The 16,545-nt window shown below is 37.0% G+C and overlaps 1 protein-coding gene and 1 pseudogene across 4 annotated transcripts in view; both read left to right on the top strand.

Annotated features, from left to right (window-relative positions):
* PLD5 (phospholipase D family member 5) overlaps positions 1-16,545 on the top strand; it is a 453,172-nt gene that overhangs the window by 129,351 nt on the left and 307,276 nt on the right. The gene's annotated exons all lie outside the window — the stretch shown is intronic.
* On the top strand, positions 1,441-1,838 carry LOC143689494 (leptin receptor overlapping transcript-like 1 pseudogene; annotated as a pseudogene).

Genomic DNA, 16,545 nt, shown 5'->3' with positions numbered 1-16,545 from the left:
TTTAATAGTAGCCGTAGTAGTGGGTGAAATGATATCTTGTGGGTTTGATTTGCATTTTCTTAATGGCTAATGATGTTGAGCATCTTTTCATCATTCATGTGCTTATTGGTTATTTGTGTATCTTCTTTGGAGAAATGTTTACTCAAGTGTTTTGTCCATTTTTAAAGTGCATTGTTTGTCTATCATTGAGCCGTAGGATTTCTTTATGTATTCTGGATATTATGCCCTTATCAGATATGAGGTTTCCAAATATTTTCTCTCATTTTTTAAATTTTGTGATGAAGTCCTTTGAGGCAGAAAAGTTTTTCATTTTGATAAAGTCCCAATTAACTGTTTTTCTCTTTTTTTGTGTGCTTTCAGTATAAAATCTGAGAAACCATTGCCTAATACAAGTTCTTGTAAGTGCCTTTCTCCTAGGAGTTTTATAGTTCTGGTTCTTAATTTAGTTCTTTGGCTCATTGTGAGTTAATTTTTGCGGTGTGAGATACAGGTTCCACCTTCATTCTTTTGCATACAGATATCCAGTTTTCCCACCATCTTTTGTTGAAGAGGCTATTCTTTCCTCATTAAGTGGATTTGTCACTCTTGTTAATAATCAGTTGGCCACTGGTATGAGAGTTTATTTCTGGATTCTCAGTTTAATTCCATTGGTCTATATGTCTTTTCTTTTGCTGTGCCCAACAGGTCTGTTGGGCTCTGTTCAGTTTTTTTTTTTTTTGTATGCTGTGTGGTGGGAGTTACATTTCATTCTTTTTCCATGTGACTATCCTGTTATTGCAGCACCATTTGTTGAATTTTTTTTTGGAGGGTGGGGTGGGGAGGAGGTGCACAGCTAGGAACTGAACCTATCGCCTGCATGCCAGACAAGAATTCTACCACTGAACTACCCTTGCACTCCCATTTCAGTTTTTTTCATTCTTTTTCTTTCTGCTCCTCCATTTGAATCACTTCAATGGACTTGTCTTCGAATTCACTAGTTCTTCTTCTGCTAGCTCCAATCTGCTGTCGAAACCCTTTAGGGTACTTTTTGCAGTTATCATCGCCTTCAGCAACCATGCTTCAGTTTGATTCCTTTTAAAAATTTCAGTTTCTACATTGAGATTCCTATATTGTTCATTCATCATTTTCCTGATAGTCATTAGTTCTTTTTTCATGTTTTCCTTTATCTCCTTAAGCATGTTGAAGGTTTTTTAAAAAAATGTCTTTGTGTGGAATCTGCCAGAGTGTTAAAATTGGTTGATCTGGGTATGTGTGGGGCTAGGGAGATGCTGGAGCTCTCTGCGTAGGGTTTGCATTATTCTTTCAGCTGTTCTGTAAGTTGAAAGTATTTTGAAATAAAGTTTAAAAAAAAAAAGTCTTTGGGTACACTTATGGGTGTTGTCTCCTGCCATCACGTGTTTCAGGTCTCCCAGCTGCCACTGGCACCGCCACGGCCTGGAGCCAGGAACGACATCCATGGCGGGCATTGAAGCTTTGATTAGTTTGTCCTTTGGGGGAACAATTGGGCTGATATTTTTGCTGCTTGGATGTACCCTTCGGATCTACAACCAATACTGGCCCTTCTTTGTTCTATTTTTTTTTTTTTTTACATCCTTTCACCTATTCTATACTGATAACAAGATGGTGTGTGGATGATACAGATGATATGAGTAATGCTTGTAAGGAGCTTGCCGCATTTCTTACAAAAGCATTATTATTGTCTCAGGTTTTGGGCTCTGTGTTGTATTTGCCAGAGCACATCTGATTGAGTAGGCATGTGCTTATGAGAAACACAGTCCTCTTTGCAACTTCTCTTGGTTTTTGGAAGCAGTGATGACCTCAGCTGGTAGCGGTGGTAAAAAGAAATTACTGAACGGTCATAAAATGGAGTTCTTGTCATTTGTTAGCCATCCATGCAAGCGGGAGATTGGGCACTAGTGCTGAATGGTATAGCAAGCCTCTTGGGGGTGATCTAGGTTCTCCCTTTTCCCTTTTAAACGTGCTGTTTTCACAGAGATTTGCTGAAGGATTAAAAGGTTGTTTTCTTTTGGAAGAGCTTGACTGATTTCACACTTCTGTACAGTATGCTTTTTTTTTTGTGGTGTCCTGCTGAATTTAAATATTTATGTTTTTTCCTGTTCAGTTTTTTTTTTTAATCAGTATGCAGTGTTAAATGTTTTTAAATTTAGTATCCATTTGCAATGGTTAGGAATTCAGAATTCTGCTGGTATATAGTACTTTTTTTTTCCTTAAAATTGTTTAACCTCCATTATTACAAAAAACTATAAAGATAAGTTTCATTTGTTCGGGGTGGCATCACTCCCAATTTTATGCAAACATGCAGACTGTTGGCCTACCTTACAGGTTATACACCAAATGCAAATATATCTGCTTTGTACCTTCGAGGGGCCCAGTATTAATGCCTATGTTCTCCAGAAGGGTTGCTTGATCTTCCCCAAAGGCAGGTGTTTAGTGAATTTTAAAGTTATCTTGTGAAATTGCTACAAAAGAGTGCTTTTCTTCTCAATTGTTAGAAGAATGTATTGTTCAGCTTTAAGGTAAGCATGTGAAAATGGGTGTTTGAGATACAGTTTTAGTTTATGTTTATTGTAAAGTGAAAAGAGTGAGTTGCATTATGGAAAGAAACTATATTGAAATTTCATTTTAAAAATCCTGTTTCTATTTATAAGTGAAATGTCTACTCTTCTATCAGCCCTTCATGTTTTGCCCGGGTGAAATGGATATACATGGAACTACTGATGAGGGAAAGTTGTGTGTTTGCATCACATGTACAGAATAAATCTTCCTCTACTTCCTCCTTTTAGCTGATTTTATACATTGTGTATTTGATAAAATAATTTTTCATATAGTGTGATGCACTTGAACTTAGAAGGGTTGAATGCAGATAGAGAATAATTGCTGTCCTGTGCATTGACTGCCCCACCCCCACAAGGCACTGGCATGATTAAAAAGTGGCCTTTTAGTCTTGCAGATAATTCATGCATTAGTAATTTAACATTTAGATCATGAAAATTTTAATTCTTATTCTCTAAGTTGTATCATATGTAATTTTAGAATATTTGAGACAAGTTTCCTGTATACCTCTCAGCTGTTTTGATTTTGATTTTGTCATGATGGATCTGTTGTTTCCTTGTATAAGGTATTTTTTGGATAAGTTAATGCAAAATAGCCAAACCCAGCTGTATAGAAGCTTCGGACACAAACCTGACCAATAATATCAGGCATGATCAAATTGTGATCATTTGCATCTCACAGTTATCAGTACTGTTTTCAGAAGCTGGTTATGAAAATGTTCCAGTTGGTCTGACAGCATTTTGTTAAGAACATTTGTATGTTTATTCAGTATACTTACACAAAGATTATTTTTCTTTTAAACAAAATGAATAATCAAATGTGACAGTATCTTTTGTTGTTTTAGAAAAAGTTTATTCCTCAAGAAAATGGGAACAAATTTGGCTTTGTTCTGCTTTTTTACTCAAGATGCCTTAAGCCACAGGATTTATTGCCTAACCTAGGTTGCTACTTTGAGCCATGAAATAGGAAGCAGGATGAAATGTGTGCATGGGGCTTTACTATTTACACATTAAGCTTAATGGCTTGCAGTGTTATAATGATTTGGAATCATGGTCCTACTGAAAGGGGAAGGTACAGGCATCCATAAATTAGGCAGATGGTGACAACTCTGCCTGTGATATACTCAGTTTGTTTTTGCTGAAAGTGCATTCTCTGGTCTTTCCCCATTTTCTGTGCTTCCAGATTGTCAGCGCAGTGCACTGCTGCTATTTCTTCTCTTGGCCACAGCTATATATTCTTTCTGTGTACCGATTGCATTGGCAGCATTGTGTCTTTGGTCTTGCACACATAGTGTGGTCTCTGATTTCAGGGCTAGTAACTTGAGGTGTGACTTTTCCATACAATATCCACTGATACAGCATTGCCATTCTTCTATGGAAAGAAAGCTCTTGATGATGAAACAATAAAGATTTTGAATATCTGTTTTAGTTTGTGTTTTTGAAATGAAAGTGCATTTTGAAGTGCATCAATCTTCTTTATAATATAAAATAAAGCAAGTATGACATTAGTTATAATAATAGACCTACGGGTGTTTCTCTTCCTAAATAAAATTGAAACCATAGTAACATATTATGATGAAACCTCTGATTTTAAGCTTTAGTAAAGGGACTAGAAATCTGGGACAGTATAATTTTAATTTTATTGACATGAAAAGATTAATGATCTAAAGCTAAGGTTCTACTTGTATTTAATTTTCAGAACCTTTTTATGATTGCATGTTTTATTTTATACTCATTACTGCTCATTATTGGAGACTCATTTTGGTTCCCCCCACCCCAACATTTAAAACAGTTAAAGGTAAATATTTTGTGTGATACGGTGTGACCAGAGGATAGGACTCTTCTCTTTTACAAACCTGTATCTTGTTCCAAATTGTCCAAATTGTAATATCATTATGTACTTATAAAGAGTTTAGATCATAGGTTTTTAATGTCTGTTTTAATATGATTTGGGGGACATTGTCAAATAATCCAAAATTTGAAAGTAAATGCTAAAATATTTATCAAAAAAAAATTTTTTTGAAGAAGTCTTTGTCCAGTATGTTCAAAATCTGGTCTTTTTTTGGTGATGGTTTCTGGATTTTTATCTTGTTCCTTTGGATGGGCCATCATTTCTTGTTTTTTTTTTTAAATTTGTCTTGGAGTTTTTTTTTGCACTCTGTACATTTTCATATTTTAAAGTGTTAAGTCTGGGATTTAGTCCCTGAGCTGTGTGTTCCTTAAGTTTATATCCAGCTAGTGATATGACACTTTTCTTTGAATGCCTGGAGCTAACAAAAAAACAATCAAACCAACACAAAAAACACCTTTCATGGTCTTTGCAAATTGGCTCTGTCTTGGTTGGTGCTCTCCTTTAGAGTTTAATCCTCCTGTCAGGAAGATCAGCCTGAGGTGGAAGTGAAGCACTGTCTTTTGTGAGCCTGCCTCTGCCTCACGGCCTTAGGAATTCTCTTATTTACAGGGATTGGAATGAGATACACTTCCCCCACTACTGGGTGACCTATTATGTGTCTTAAAGCTGGTAATCCTTCTTCCCAGGCCACTTAAATTTACACTGCTTTAACTGTCTACAAGCTGCTTCTGCCTGGAGGGCAAGTTCTGGGAAGGTGAGCCAGAGTCAGGCGTCCTTGTGTTGGCTTTCAGGCTGCCCCCTGATAAACTGGCACCCACATGCAGGCACCCCCGCATGCACATAGGGATGACTTTGCTCCTTCCTGAACAGAGTCGGAGTCCCACGATGGACGTACACACCAGCTCCACACCATGCTGGGAAGGGGCTGGGGGAGGAGCCCAAAACAGCTTTGTTAAAGCTGTGTTTTAAAGCTAGGAGGAAACAGCAAGTTTCTCCTACTGGTTTTAAAGCTGCATTTTCTTGATTCAGCCCTCACTTGTTAACTGTTTACTGGAGTTTTTTAGGAAGATGGCTCTGCCAATTTTTGCTAGTTGTACAAGAATTCTGCATGTGAATGGCACCCTAGAGTGTCTTTGACCCTATTTTGGTCTACCAGAAGTCCTTCATCTGTTTTTTTAACAAGTGAATCTTTGGTATTGATTCCTAGAAGTAGGATTGCTGGGTGAAAGGCCTAAAGTACATGTTAAATTTTAGATACCAAATTTTCCTGATGTCTGCCCATGCAAAAAAAAAAGCCGCAATAGATACCTAATTTTTCTCCATAGGAAATGTATCATTATGTCTTATATACAGTAGTATATGAGAATAACTTTTTCCTCCAGCCTCACCAATAGAGTATGTGGCCATACTTTTGAATTTTTTCCTAGCAGGTGAAAAACTGCACCCCAGTGTACTTTTAATTTGAATTTCTCTTAATTTGAGCAAAATTGAATGTTTTTTCATATGTGAATTATGTCTTCTCTAGCCCATATGTCTTTTTCTAGAGGGCGATTTTTTTTAAGCTTTTCTATTTTATAACCCTTCATCTGTGATACAAGTAGCAAATATTTTCCCCTGTTTTGCATTTGTCTTTTTACTTTGCTTATGATCCATTTTGCCAACAATAATGATTTTTAAAATTATTTTCACCTAATTAAATTTATCTATCATTTTACTGTTGCTTCCAGATTTTGAGTTACAGCCATTACCCACCAAAGACAATGGATTCTTTTGCCCAGTGCATTCGATGACCAATTCCTGAGATACTGGGGTTTCAAAGAGAGAAAAAGTTTATTACTAGGCACATAGTAGGAGACCAGATGGCCTACTGGCCCAAAATATGTCTTCCCAGACTGCAGTCATTCTGATAGTTTTATTGGAGAAAAAGATGAGCGGGGTTTAGGATAATGAACACAGTGACCCCAGATGATGTAATTAGAGGTGCTCTAGTTATGGCACATGCATAGATTGCATACTTAGTTATAGAATATATGTAAGAAAATGGTGGAATTAAGTATAGGCGACTTGTAGCCTAAGGTCTAAGCTACTGCACATGTCAGGCAGCCCCACTTTAATTAGATCCAGTCCCTGTTATCAAGATAACTTTGGATTTGGGGTGGGTTAGTTCTGAACTGACCCAAGACTTCATTAATAAACATTAGGGGCTATCTTTAGTGATTACAAGGCTCCAAAGTGGAAAAACTGGATAATTGGGTATAAATGAAGGTCAGTCACAAAGTTTTTACAATCATAGGGGCAGAAGATAAGGGCTATGCAACCATCACCAGACCTCAAGGCAGTTGGATTACAATTGAGAGATTTCAGGTATTTCTCTCTGTCTACTCCAATATACCAGAAAAGCAAAAAGGAATATCTGTATAATGATTTGGTAATCAAAATCGTCCCTTAAATCTTGATCTCTCAGTTACAATTCTTCCTTCTCATTTGATAATTATCTCTCAATCTTAAGGGATATTTGGGCAACAACTGTTTTAAAGCTCAAAAGGGACATTGTTATTAAGGGGCAAAGTGATACTGATGAAACTAGTTCTTGGCTAGTCTGGTATTTCTGGGTTTCAGCACTTCTCTGGCACTGGAACAATCTGAAGGTTTTAAGTCTCTGAAAAAAAACTTAAAAAGTAAAATTTTATAGAGCTCTGGGTATCTTGCAAAGTTTCCAGGAACACTGTTGGTTGGGGTTTGCCATATTGTGGCAGTTTGCAATATTTGGCAGAAACTTACATAAGAGCAACCTCCAGAATGACCTTTTCTACTTGATTTGAAATTTCTTAGCCATTGAAACTGTTTCTTTACCCCTATTTGGTCAGCTAATCCATGATGCCAGGGCCAGACTCATCCTTAGGACTTATGTCTCATGATGCCAAGACCAATTATGTCTCACGATGCCAGGACCAGTTTTGTCCTGTGATGCCAGGGCCAGGCTTATACCCCTGGAAAGTTATGTCCCACATAGGGGGCAAGGTCAGAATTTGGCTTAGAGACCACACTTGAGCAACAGCAGAGATTTTCTGGAGATGACTCTTAGGCCCTAAGTATAAGTAGGTTCAGTTTGCTATTACAGAAATAGGTTTCATAAGGGCAAGCCTCAAGATTGAGGCCTTGGCTTATTAAATTGGAAGCCCCCCTTGCTTAAGAAAATGCCTGAAATTCCCCAGGTGGGAAAGTGTAATTGTTCTATTTTTCCCAGGCCCTCAAATGACTTCACAAATACTTTTTCATTTTCTGCCCCAAATACTCTGAAGTACATCATGGTATGATATTAAATTGTACAGAATATTAAGATTTTATTCCTTATTCTAGGTTCTATATCAAATAAAACTGAATTAGATAAACTAACTAGACAGATTAGTGTGCTACAGAAAATTTAAATTTTGGACAAAATAAACATTTTTCTTTTTGTCTCCCATGAAAGTTAAAGCTTTAATATACAAACAATATTACTTATTTACCTTATATATTGGGTTACCTTAGTTTTAACCAGATCAGTTTCATCACATCTTCAATTGGAGTTTTTTGTTTTTTTTTTAACAGTTGCTGTATGGAGTTATGCTGACTTTCAGAGCTGAAGAACTAAATCTGAGTCACAGGTGTCACACCGATACTTAAAGTTGCAAGGTTATAGAAAGAGCAAAGCATTTCAGAATTTAAAGATAACAGTTAGAGCTTATAATCTAAGCTTAATTTTTTTTTTTTAAGATTTTTTTTTATTAATTAAAAAAAGAATTAACAAAACAATTAGAAATCATTCCAATCTACATGTACAATCAGTAATTCTTAATAACATCACATAGTTGCATATTCATCATTTCTTAGTACATTTGCATCGATTTAGAAAAAGAAATAAAAAGACAACAGAATAAGAATTAAAACAATAATAGAAAGAAAAAAAAAACAAAAAAAACAAAAACAAAAAACCTATACCTCACATGCAGCTTCATTCAGTGTTTTAACATAATTGCATTACAATTGGGTAGTATTGTGCTGTCCATTTCTGAGTTTTTATATCCAGTCCCGTTGTACAGTCTGTATCCCTTCATCTCCAATTATCCCTTCTCTTTTTTTTTTTTTTTTTAATTAACGGAAAAAAAGAAATTAACCCAACATTTAGAGATCATACCATTCTACACATGCAATCATTAATTCTTAACATCATCACATAGATGCATGATCATCATTTCTTAGTACATTTGCATTGGTTTAGAAGAACTAGCAACATAACCGAAAAAGATATAGAATGTTAATATAGAGAAAAAAAATAAAAGTAATAATAGTAAAATCAAAACAAAACAAAACAAAACAAAACAACAACCTGTAGCTCAGATGCAGCTTCATTCAGTGTTTTAACATGATTACTTTACAATTAGGTATTATTGTGCTGTCCATTTTTGAGTTTTTGTATCTAGTCCTGTTGCACAGTCTGTATCCCTTCAGCTTCAATTACCCATTGTCTTACCCTGTTTCTAACTCCTGCTGAACTCTGTTACCAATGACATATTTCAAGTTTATTCTCGAATGACCGTTCACATCAGTGGGACCATACAGTATTTGTCCTTTAGTTTTTGGCTGGATTCACTCAGCATAATATTCTCTAGGTCCATCCATGTTATTACATGGTTCATAAGTTTATCTTGTCTTAAAGCTGCATAATATTCCATCGTATGTATATACCACAGTTTGTTTAGCCACTCTTCTGTTGATGGAGATTTTGGCTGTTTCCATCTCTTGCAATTGTAAATAATGCTGCTATAAACATTGGTGTGCAAATGTCCGTTTGTGTCTTTGCCCTTAAGTCCTTTGAGTAGATACCTAGCAATGGTATTGCTGGGTCGTATGGCAATTCTATATTCAGCTTTTTGAGGAACCGCCAAACTGCCTTCCACAGTGGTTGCACCCTTTGACATTCCCACCAACAGTGGATAAGTGTGCCTCTTTCTCCGCATCCTCTCCAGCACTTGTCATTTTCTGTTTTGTTGATAATGGCCATTCTGGTGGGTGTGAGATGATATCTCATTGTGGTTTTGATTTGCATTTCTCTAATGGCCAGGGACATTGAGCATCTCTTCATGTGCCTCTTGGCCATCCGTATTTCCTCTTCTGAGAGGTGTCTGTTCAAGTCTTTTTCCCATTTTGTAATTGGGTTGGCTGTCTTTTTGTTGTTGAGATGAACAATCTCTTTATAAATTCTGGATACTAGACCTTTATCTGATATATCATTTCCAAATATTGTCTCCCATTGTGAAGGCTGTCTTTCTACTTTCTTGATGAAGTTCTTTGATGCACAAAAGTGTTTAATTTTGAGGAGTTCCCATTTATTTATTTCCTTCTTCAGTGCTCTTGCTTTAGGTTTAAGGTCCATAAAACCGCCTCCAGTTGTAAGATCCATAAGATATCTCCCAACATTTTCCTCTAACTGTTTTATGGTCTTAGACCTAATGTTTAGATCTTTGATCCATTTTGAGTTAACTTTTGTATAGGGTGTGAGAGATGGGTCTTCTTTCATTCTTTTGCAAATGGATATCCAGTTCTCTAGGCACCATTTATTGAAGAGACTGCTCTGTCCCAGGTGAGTTGGCTTGACTGCCTTATCAAAGATCAAATGTCCATAGATGAGAGGGTCTATATCTGAGCACTCTATTCGATTCCATTGGTCGATATATCTATCTTTATGCCAATACCATGCTGTTTTGACCACTGTGGCTTCATAATATGCCTTAAAGTCAGGCAGCGCGAGACCTCCAGCTTCGTTTTTTTTCCTCAAGATGTTTTTAGCAATTCGGGGCACCCTGCCCTTCCAGATAAATTTGCTTATTGGTTTTTCTATTTCTGAAAAATAAGTTGTTGGGATTTTGATTGGTATTGCATTGAATCTGTAAATCAATTTAGGTAGGATTGACATCTTAACTATATTTAGTCTTCCAATCCATGAACACGGTATGCCCTTCCATCTGTTTAGGTCTTCTGTGATTTCTTTTAGCAGTTTTTTGTAGTTTTCTTTATATAGGTTTTTTGTCTCTTTAGTTAAATTTATTCCTAGGTATTTTATTCTTTTAGTTGCAATTGTAAATGGGATTCGTTTCTTGATTTCCCCCTCCGCTTGTTCATTACTAGTGTATAGAAATGCTACAGATTTTTGAATGTTGATCTTGTAACCTGCTACTTTGCTGTACTCATTTATTAGCTCTAGTAGTTTTGTTGTGGATTTTTCCGGGTTTTCGACGTATAGTATCATATCGTCTGCAAACAGTGATAGTTTTACTTCTTCCTTTCCAATTTTGATGCCTTGTATTTCTTTTTCTTGTCTAATTGCTCTGGCTAGAACCTCCAACACAATGTTGAATAATAGTGGTGATAGTGGACATCCTTGTCTTGTTCCTGATCTTAGGGGGAAAGTTTTCAATTTTTCCCCATTGAGGATGATATTAGCTGTGGGTTTTTCATATATTCCCTCTATCATTTTAAGGAAGTTCCCTTATATTCCTATCTTTTGAAGTGTTTTCAACAGGAAAGGATGTTGAATCTTGTCGAATGCCTTCTCTGCATCAATTGAGATGATCATGTGATTTTTCTGCTTTGATTTGTTGATATGGTGTATTACATTAATTGATTTTCTTATGTTGAACCATCCTTGCATACCTGGGATGAATCCTACTTGGTCATGATGTATAATTCTTTTAATGTGTTGTTGGATACGATTTGCTAGAATTTTATTGAGGATTTTTGCATCTGTATTCATTAGAGAGATTGGTCTGTAGTTTTCTTTTTTTGTAATATCTTTGCCTGGTTTTGGTATGAGGGTGATGTTGGCTTCATAGAATGAATTAGGTAGTTTTCCCTCCTCTTCGATTTTTTTGAAGAGTTTGAAGAGAATTGGTACTAATTCTTTCTGGAACGTTTGGTAGAATTCACATGTGAAGCCATCTGGTCCTGGACTTTTCTTTTTAGGAAGCTTTTGAATGACTAATTCAATTTCTTTACTTGTGATTGGTTTGTTGAGGTCATCTATGTCTTCTTGAGTCAAAGTTGGTTGTTCATGTCTTTCCAGGAACCCGTCCATTTCCTCTAAATTGTTGTATTTATTAGCGTAAAGTTGTTCATAGTATCCTGTTATTACCTCCTTTATTTCTGTGAGGTCAGTAGTTATGCCTCCTCTTCCATTTCTAATCTTATTTATTTGCATCCTCTCTCTTCTTCTTTTTGTCAATCTTGCTAAGGGCCCATCAATCTTATTGATTTTCTCATAGAACCAACTTCTGGCCTTATTGATTTTCTCTATTGTTTTCATGTTTTCAATTTCATTTATTTGTGCTCTAATCTTTGTTATTTCTTTCCTTTTGCTTGCTTTGGGGTTAGCTTGCTGTTCTTTCTCCAGTTCTTCCAAATGGATAGTTAATTCCTGAATTTTTGCCTTTTCTTCTTTTCTGATATAGGCATTTAGAGCAATAAATTTCCCTCTTAGCACTGCCTTTGCTGCGTCCCATAAGTTTTGATATGTTGTGTTTTCATTTTCATTCGCCTCGAGGTATTTGCTAATTTCTCTTGCAATTTCTTCTTTGACCCAGTCGTTGTTTAGGAGTGTGTTGTTGAGCCTCCACGTATTGTGAATTTTCTGGCACTCTGCCTATTATTGATTTCCAACATCATTCCTTTATGGTCCGAGAAAGTGTTGTGTAAGATTTCAATCTTTTTAAATTTGTTAAGACTTGCTTTGTGACCCAGCATATGGTCTATCTTTGAGAATGATCCATGAGCACTTGAGAAAAAGGTGTATCCTGCTGTTGTGGGATGTAATGTCCTATAAATGTCTATTAAGTCTAGTTCATTTATAGTAATATTCAGATTCTCTATTTCTTTGTTGGTCCTCTGTCTAGATGTTCTGTCCCTTGATGAGAGTGGTGAGTTGAAGTCTCCAACTATTATGGTATATGAGTCTATTTCCCTTTTCAGTGTTTGCAGTATATTCCTCACGTATTTTGGGGCATTCTGGTTTGGTGCGTAAATATTTATGATTGTTATGTCTTCTTGTTTAATTGTTCCTTTTATTAGTATATAGTGTCCTTCTTTGTCTCTTTTAACTGTTTTACATTTGAAGTCTAATTTGTTGGATATTAGTATAGCCACTCCTGCTCTTTTCTGGTTGTTATTTGCATGAAATATCTTTTCCCAACCTTTCACTTTCAAACTATGTTTATCTTTGGGTCTAAGATGTGTTTCCTGTAGACAGCATATAGAAGGATCCTGTTTTTTAATCCATTCTGCCAATCTATGTCTTTTGATTGGGGAATTCAGTCCATTGACATTTAGTGTTATTACTGTTTGGATAATATTTTCCTCTAACATTTTGCCTTTTGTATTATATATATCATATCTGATTTTCCTTCTTTCTACACTCTTTTCCATATCTCTCTCTTCTGTCTTTTTGTATCTGACTCTAGTGCTCCCTTTAGTATTTCTTGCAGAGCTGGTCTCTTGGTCACAAATTCTCTCAGTGACTTTTTGTCTGAGAATGTTTTAATTTCTCCCTCATTTTTGAAGGACAATTTTGCTGGATACAGGAGTCTTGGTTGGCAGTTTTTCTCTTTTAGTAATTTGAATATATCATCCCACTGTCTTCTAGCTTCCATGGTTTCTGCTGAGAAATCTACACATAGTCTTATTGGGTTTCCCTTGTATGTGATGGATTGTTTTTCTCTTGCTGCTTTCAAGATCCTCTCTTTCTCTTTGACCTCTGACATTCTAACTAGTAAGTGTCTTGGAGAATGCCTATTTGGGTCTAATCTCTTTGGGGTGCGCTGCACTTCTTGGATCTGTAATTTTAGGTCTTTCATAAGAGTTGGGAAATTTTCAGTGATAATTTCTTCCATTAGTTTTTCTCCTCCTTTTCCCTTCTCTTCTCCTTCTGGGACACCCACGACACGTATATTTGTGTGGTTCATATTGTCCTTGAGTTCCCTGATACCCTGTTCAAATTTTTCCATTCTTTTCCCTATAGTTTCTGTTTCTTTTTGGAATTCAGATGTTCCATCCTCCAAATCACTAATTCTATCTTCTGTCTCTTTAAATCTATCATTGTAGCTATCCATTATTTTTTCTATGTTTGCTACTTTATCCTTCACTTCCATAAGTTCTGCGATTTGTTTTTTCAGTTTTTCTATTTCTTCTTTATGTTCAGCCCATGTCCTCTTCATGTCCTCCCTCAATTTATCGATTTCATTTTTGAAGAGGTTTTCCATTTCTGTTCGTATATTCAGCATTAGTTGTCTCAGCTCTTGTGCCTCATTTGAGCTATTGGTTTGTTCCTTTGACTGAGCCATATTCTCAATCTTTTGAGCGTGGACAGTTATCTTCTGCTGCTGGCGTCTGGGCATTTATTCAGATTTCTCTTGGTGTTGGACCCAGCAAGGTTGTAATATTTTTCTGTGAAATCTCTGGGTTCTGTTTTTCTTATCCTGCCCAGTAGGTGGCGCTCGTGGCACACGTTTGTCTGCGGGTCCCACCAGTAAAAGGTGCTGTGGGACCTTAAACTTTGGAAAACTCTCGCCGTCCTGGGGGTTCGCTAGCCGAAGCGGCTTGAGCTGGCCCGGGGTTCGAACGCAGGGAGGGTTGCTGGTCGCCGCAGCCAGGGAAAGAGCCCGTCCGAATTTCCTAGTCGGCCCTGGGCAACAAGCGTGGCGGGAGGGCGCCAGCGGCAGCGGCCCACCCGAGAGAGTGCACGTTCCCCGGGAGTCACGGGGTCACAGTTCTCCGCGGCCTGGGGGTTTCCGATCTAATTCTCTCAGTTGGTCCGGGGGCTGCGCGTGGTGTGGGCGCCAGTCGCCTTGGTTTCAGGGGACCACCTCTCCAATTCTCCCAGCCGGCCTGGGAAGGGGGAAGGGAATAACTCCGGCCGCTTGCCACCCCGCCCGGTAAGGCCCGCGCGCCTCGGCGATCTCACCCGAGCTGCTTCTCTCAGCCAGCCAGCCGTTCCAGGATGGGGTACGCTGTCTTTTTTATCTCTGTTGTGGCTTTGGGCGCTTTCTGTATCGTTTCTACTCCCCTAGTAGGTGTCCTGGAGAAGAAACTAAGATCCGCGCGTCTTACTAAGCCGCCATCTTCCAGGAAGTCCTAATTAAGCTTAATTTTTATAAGCATTTTTAAATGAAGCTACGTTTAAAATGAAAACATTAAACACTTGTTTTATATTAACCCACTTTTGCAGAAGTTTTATGTTTCACTTTTAGACGTTTACCAGAGTTATGTTAATTAACAGATAAAGTATAATTTATATATTTTTCCTCCCTTTGTTTTAAAAGTCTTTCCTTGTTACAGACGAAGCTCTGGCTTCTATCTGACCAGATACACTTTTAGAGATGCATTAGAATAAATCACTGCAACTGACTATTTGTTTCTATGATCTGTAGCTTTTTCCTTAAGAGTAACTAAAGCCATGACTAACAACAGTGTACCATTATTTAACATCATACCAATTAGTATCAGGATATAACCTGGACCTTGAGAACACTGTCAAATTTTTAGGAATTTTATAAAATCTCTAAATGTATGAATAATTTTATTTGCCTGTTCAAATTTAAGCAGCAACAGGATAGAAAATCCCTTTTAATCACTGTAATACTTCCTAAACACCTCCTATGCGATATGTTAAACTATTTTAGCAGCTTACTTTTACAAGGTGAAAGAACAAATTATTTGTAACAACTTTTCCCTTAACAGTGAGAAGACTTGTCTTCTGAAATAAAGGATGATAAGGCCAACATACACATTAACAGGGATTTTATTTTGATGTAAAATCTTTGTTTTCTAGACAGGATTCTCAAATGATTAAGAAAAACTTTTTGTAAAAACTTTACATTAAGAGCAAACTAACAATTGATGTTATTTTAACAGGAAGAAAAAGAAACTTTAGTTTTGTATGAATACCTGGTTTAACACAAAAGCTTTTTTTTTTTTTCCAAAATACACGATGAGCAGATATTTTGGTCAGCACTGACTTGTGACAGACAGAATTCACTTTTATAAACTCCATTTTTATAACTTTCTGTATTCATTCAGAGCTTGTTCTAGTTTGCTAGCTGCTAGAATGCTATATACCAGAAACAGAATGGCTTTTAAAAAGGGGAATTTAATAAGTTCCTAGTTTATAGTTCTAAGGCTGAGAAAATGTCCCAATTAAAGCAAGTCTATAGAAATGTCCAATCTAAGGCATCCAGGGAATGGTATCTTGGTTCAAGTAGCCAATGAGGTTCAGTGTTTCTCTCTCAAGTGAGAAGGCACATGGCGAACATGGCGTCATCTGCTAGCTTTCTCTCCTGGCTTCCTGTTTCATGAAGCTCCCCAGGAGTCATTTTCCTTCTTCATCTCCAGACGTTGCTGGCTGGTGGACTCTCTGCTTCTCGTGGCTATGTCGTTCTTCTCTGCTTTCACTTAATCTCTTATTTTCCAAAATGTTTCCTCTTTTATAGGACTCCAGAAAGTTATTAAGACCCACCCAAATAGGTAGAGACATGCCTCCACTTAATCCAGCTTAACAACCACTCTTGATTGAATCACATCTCCAGGGAGATGATTTAATTACAGTTTCAAACCTACAATACTGAATAGGGATTAGAAGAAACGGCTGCCTTTACAAAATGGGGTTAGGAGTAAAACGTGGCTTTTCTAGGATACATACATCATTTCAGACCAGCACAGAGCTCATAGTCAACAATGACTGTGAAACTCACCTCTTCCAACCCTCTGCCACTTTCAGTGTCCATTCAGGGCTTGTAGTCAACAGTGACTTTAACAAACAAAATTTGTTTCCTTTCATTTCCATTCCACCTATAGTTTTTATTTATCCAGGCTATACAAAATCAGAGATAAATTTGATAATAAAGTCACAAAGCTTTTTGAATCTGCATACTTCTTTCCAATAACCATATTCTTGAAGGGTAGAAGAGACTACAAAATAATGAAAGAAGGAAGAAGTTTGTGCTTGGGTTTGGAACACAGCCAGCCATCTATTTATACTTTCCACACAAAAATGATTACTTTACAATATGCCTAAAATTTCTCAGTCCGATTCAG

This window comes from Tamandua tetradactyla, chromosome 7, assembly GCF_023851605.1.
Source record: "Tamandua tetradactyla isolate mTamTet1 chromosome 7, mTamTet1.pri, whole genome shotgun sequence".
Taxonomy (NCBI): domain Eukaryota; kingdom Metazoa; phylum Chordata; class Mammalia; order Pilosa; family Myrmecophagidae; genus Tamandua; species Tamandua tetradactyla.
Note: the sequence above shows the minus strand (reverse complement) of the source record. Positions and strands in the feature narration are given on the sequence as shown.